The sequence below is a fragment of the Chanodichthys erythropterus genome, chromosome 20 (assembly GCF_024489055.1).
Source record: "Chanodichthys erythropterus isolate Z2021 chromosome 20, ASM2448905v1, whole genome shotgun sequence".
Classification (NCBI taxonomy): domain Eukaryota; kingdom Metazoa; phylum Chordata; class Actinopteri; order Cypriniformes; family Xenocyprididae; genus Chanodichthys; species Chanodichthys erythropterus.
The window spans coordinates 15,862,175-15,868,174 of record NC_090240.1 but is presented as its reverse complement, the minus strand read 5'-3'; positions in this window follow the sequence as shown (position 1 = coordinate 15,868,174).

Below are 6,000 nucleotides of genomic sequence, written 5' to 3'. Positions count from 1 at the left end.
TATAAATAATACTAAAACACAAAATTGTTATGAATGCATATGTTTATTATTTATATATTTTTCTGTGTTTTTGGTCTTCTTTATGTTCGACTAATAAAACAAATATTTCAAAATGTACCACTGCAACACCGCCCCACATTACAATGAGGCATCAAAGATTATCTAGTGTTCCTGACACGGATCATAACTTGCCTTTGATAATTACCATAAACACTTTTTTAAAGGGGCAAGGTCCCAACAATGCTTTTTACCTCTTGTGACCAGATCAAACTGGCATGAGCCAACTTGTAGTGAGAAATGCAAAACTGACAATGGGTGGCTTCCTTTTACTTTTCTGAATCACACATTTGGCCAGAGCACCAAAAGACTCACAAAGCATCCACAGGGAGAGTGTCAATTAGCTCACAGTTGAGACTCGCCCTCACCGAGTCATAAATGAATTGTTTGTTTTATGATCTATTTTGACTGTAAAACCAGTTGTTGCTTCTAGCTATTGGTTTAGCGAGTGTCACTGATATCATGATAGAGTTCACAAAGTGCATGTAGCCTATACATAAAATAAATGTTAAAATTAAACAACAAAATATTGTTTAGTTTGTTGAATTCGCTGGTTATTCAGTCTACACTTAGGTAATGTGTTAATGAGCTATTTTAACTAATGTGGACATTTAACTTTATTGTAAAGTGTACCGTCTGAGTCACAGTAACAAGTCTTTTGCACATTTGAAACGCTTTCTACTCTGCAGTGCTTTAGCAGAAGACTCATAGTACTACAATGATTTGATTAGATGACATGTTGTTGGACACACCTCTATCATGAGGGCATTTGGGAGCGTTTGCTGATGGTGCGCTGTGTGAACATGTCGCCTTTTTATTGCAAGTGTAAGAGAATCTACTAGAATATTTAATTCACAGAAAGAGCTTTAGTGTACTAGTAATGATGTTTGTGCTAGACCATCTTGTGGATCTTGTCATGTCTCGACAGGTCATTCTCTGGTCCATTAGAGTTTTTTGGGTTGCTCACTGCATGTATTGAGGCTCTAGTTTCTGTAAAGACACACTGAAAACCGAAATAAGTTGTCAATCAGTTGCCTCAAAATTAAAAATTCTAAGTTTAAGTAAGCAGAACTGGTTTTTATTTTGTACTCATACATTTTAATTGTTCTTCAGTTTGTCTAAATTAAAAGAAACAAGTTCATAAAACTCAAAACAATGAAACAGTTCAGATTACTTAAATTATATCAGTTCTGTGGACTTATAAAGTGAAAAGGAAAAATAAAGTGCTAAATACTCATAAAAGTTCATTTGTTTAATTTAAGTTTGTCCTACTCAAACCAATTAATTATTTTGAGTGTTAGGGTTTACAGTGCACTTGTATTAAAGTAGCCTCTTACATTTAAACAAAAGCAAAGAATGTTTGAATCAATTAGCATAAAGTGGAGTAGATGGGCTTGAAACCTGTTTTGAACCCGTAGCACTTAACAATAGGCGTGTTAAGGAGGATCTGTCACATTGTTTTGATTCTTCACTATTATGTCCTCTGGGTTTGACTGCAAATGGACATCTGAGACTCTGGAAACCCTTGGGACATATTGACCCTGAAGGCGTGGTGGCCCGTATCTGTTCTGTGTTGGTTTCAGGATTCAGAATGCATTCAAACCTGTAACTCTCGATGGTCTTGACAAGCACTTTTTCTACAAAGAGTAACAGGAAGATGTTCAACAGGCATGTATGAGCTCATCAAAATACCACATAATACACCACAAAGCTAAAACTAACATCTGGTATATTTGTTTTTTGTGCATCTCACATTAGTTGATGACTCTTCAGTACAAAGTCAAATAGTTTTTGAGTTTCATCTTCTGGCTATGAGCTCGGTGTGCATGACCGAGCCCGTGCAACAGCTGGATCATTACATAAACGCTGTACTTTTCCCACAGGTTTCTGCGATGCACTGCATCTTTTTAATAACTGCAGTGACATGAGTGCTGATGTTGAACCTGCAGCAGTGGCATTGCAGTATATGAGGGTGCAAGTGAGATAGCAACATGATTTCATCAGCGGCATGACTGAACTTGGTATAAATGTTTACTGATCACTTTTTGCTTTATAGAATATTGACTTCAATAGGTTGATTTAATTGGGGTTTTTTGTGTGTGTGTATCAGTGTATTGGGTTTTGATCTGATTGTATATCACATTTTATTGTATTTATTGTATAAATGTTTATGTATCCATCACTTTAGCTACTTTAAAATGTTAAAATGAATTGTCATTTAATCATTGCTTAGCCGTATAATTCTTATTTTGTTTTCCATAAGTCGCATGAAGCTACAAGAAAATGACAAAGACACTATAAAATGTACCTGGTATAAAATGTAAGTGTACCAATATTATAATTAATAGTATATATTATAATATTCATAAATATGTTTACATTTCTAAAGCTGTGCATACGTTAATACCAATATGTTCATATTGATTCAGTATATATCCAAATACATGTGTAAATGCTATGAACATCTTCAAATACACTACAAATGAAATCAGGCAAGAGCGTATAGCAAAGTGGAAAATGAAATTTTTTAAATAATGTCACTTTCACAATATAATGAAAAGCCTGTGGCACTGAAGATACAATGAGCTCTAGAAGGTGCTACATTTCACGGCATTTTTAAGACACACAGGTGTGCATACAAGCTGACACATATGGCCATATACTTTGCTCTGTCAAACTAGCTCAGGTTATTAGGAAATCACATAAAATGAGCCTTGTTCAAATAATGCATTGTTCATGCATCTGGTCAATATTCTGGTCACCTCAGTGCACAGTCATGTGTAATTGGAGAATCAGTCATGCAAAGCTAAGCAAAAACATTTCTTTTCTGCAGAACTGAGGTGTTCTTTCTGGATGTTTGAACCTTGAAGTCATCACTTAGGATGAGAAATGACAAATGATTTTTGCTGGGGTAAAGGGCCATTTGTGCCTCCTGTTTGTTCTCAAACCTATCTGTGAAATATGAAGACGGTGTGCAGAAAGTGTTATTTTCAGCTGCGGAAGGGGGAAACATCTCTTAATGTGTGATATTTCACCTAAGGCACAATCTTACTTTGTAAAATGATTTTGTTGGGTGTAATTACAACTTAATTTGCATTTATTTATTTGATAGGTGCCTAAGTGATTTATAAGTAGACTAACTATTCTATTCTAGTTGTTGATTTGGGAGTGAAAGAAAGGTGTGTCTGCATTTGTCTCACACCATAAAGGATTTTAAAGGGACCAGTCTAATGTGTTTATATAGTATAACAATGGCAGGTTATAATCTAAGTACATTAATACATGCTTTAATCAGATGGAGGTGTTAAAAGGTTCACGTTTTGTGACTAGGGTTATTAACATATAAAGCTATATTCCAATAGCATTTGATTTACAGGATATCTTATTGAAATTAGAAACACATGTAAATTGGATGTAAATTTATTTTTTACACAGTAAAATGAATGAATTATTGTATGTATGCATGAAACATAATTGCATCCAAAAAAGTGCTTAAGTTTTTTTTTTTTTTTAATTTAAAGTATTTATTGATTTATAAAATATTTATTTAACCAAATTAAATAAAAAAAACTATAGTAAACTAAAAAGGAAATAAATTAATAAGCTAAAATAAATAGTTGTTTTGTGTTATGTGATCAGGATAGTAGAGTCATCTGGCTTGTGTGTACATATGGTGTAGCAACAGAGCGTGTGAAAATGGTTTGTGAGGTGTGAACAAAGTGACTCTTGTTATAGATGGATGAATACAGAAGGTCTGACTGCATCACACCCAAACTACACTAGTAAGCAGTGCAAAACAGCAAAACTAAATCATGTAGCCTAGCTCCCATTATAATCAATGATACACTGCAAGCATAGCAACATCAACAATAATGGGAGCTATTTCATTTTATTGCACTGCAAAACTGTAGCTCAAACTGTGGAACAATAAGGCCCGTTCACATCAAGGACAAAAACTATAAGGATAAAGATATAAAAATCGTTCTGAATGTAAAAAATAGCAGAGCCCACACCACAATAAAGACACAGAGGAACAATATTGTTGGAATCACTTTCACAATCATTTTTTTTCAGCTGATGAATGATAAAAACATTGACAGCCAATCAGAATCCATCCTGCTTTAAAGAGCTCGAACATTTAAAGGAAAAACCCCTGGTATTAAGACTTGTATGGATTAATATAACGTAAATGATGTCTCTTACTGAAATATGTAGTAGAAAACCCATAAAAGATTTATGTTATTTAAAAAATCCATGACATATTTGGACAATAGGGGGCACCATTTTGTTTAGTTGCACAGTGCATTCTTTGTTGATGTTGTCAAATGGTTGCACTCGGTGAGCTACTGACACTGTCCTGTTGCTATTTTTACCACAACACAACTAGGAATATATTATATGATGCCACACTGTGCAGCTTTTGGTTGTAATTTTCGGTCGAAGAACCACAAGAGAAGCGATGTAACTCTTTACTAGCAATCGTGTATTATATTCTGAGTTGTGTTGTGGTGAAAATAGCAACATGACAGTGTCAGTAGCTCACCGAGTGCAACCATTTGACGTCATCGATGTAGAACGCACTGTGCAACTATACAAAATGGCGGCCCCCATTGTCCAAATATGTCATGGATTTTTTAAATAAAGTAAATCTTTCATGGGGTTTCTACCACATATTTCAGTAAGAGACATCATTTACATTATATTAAGCCATACAAGTCTTAATACCAGGGGTTCCCTTTAAACAAAACAGATGCATGTGCTTGTAATAAACAGTACAATATCCTGGTTGAAGTAGATGCTAATATAGTTAGAATCAGTGTTGGGGCAGTGCATTACAAGTAATGCGAGTTAGTAATCAGATTACTTTTTTTAAGTAACTAAAGTGACACATTACTTTAAAACTCACAGCAAATTATTGGAGTTATTTTGAATAAGTAACGCACGTTTTTTTTTTTTATTTATTGACTGACAGCTCTCCTGTCCCCATGCTGAGAGAAATCGTGAGTAAGTACAGAGGTGTTGTGTGAGCTGTGTAAACATGATGGTTATCGTAGCTCTAGACTTAATGTGAGCATTATTTACTCATCTCACTTGCACAAAACAGTGTTGAACTTTCTTTTCCTGTGTCCTATTCTTCTGCAATCCAGAATGGCAGCACAGCTGAATGGTTTTTCTGAGCTGCGAGCTCTACTGTACAGGTGTGAATTTGAGCAAGCCCAGTCCAGGTGAGAAAAGCAACACGAAAGCAATTTAATGCATTGCTTTCCATAAAAGTAACATGGTCAGTGGGAGTAATGCAACATCGTAAAGCATTACTTTTTAAAGTTTCTTCTCCCCCATGGTTTTCGCTTTAGTTATCATTATTGGTGTGAACGGGCCTTTACACCAACAACTGCCAAGGTCATGGGTTCTAATTCCAGGGAATGCATGAACTGGTAAAATGTAAATCTTGAATGCAATGCATGTCACTTCAGATAAAAGCATCTGTATGCATGAATGTGTCCGTATGCATGAAGGAAAAATGTTTTAGGTACAAGAGGTACTGCACACAGAAATAATACCGCAAAATAACTTGCACAACCTTAATTCTTGTCTAATAACATTATTAGTCTCATGTTAAGTCCTGACATGAATCAGTTATCCCACCAATGTTACTGACAGAAACTCAGAGGCCCAGAGGACATAAGCCTGTGACATAACCTGCCTGACAAGAAGCAGATCTGCTGGTTCTCTCTCACACACTGTTCCACAGCTTTGCATGATATATTCACCTTCATGTGCATGTCTTACTTTTGCATAGATTTTAATATAAATGTAAATGCACTCAAGTGCATTTGAAAGAAGTGTTAGTAAAATTTGAATAAAGTGTTTTAGTGCTCACTCTATTGAAATAAAAACTGGGAAATTCATCCTGAACCAGTAAAAATGATGGAATTTATTGTG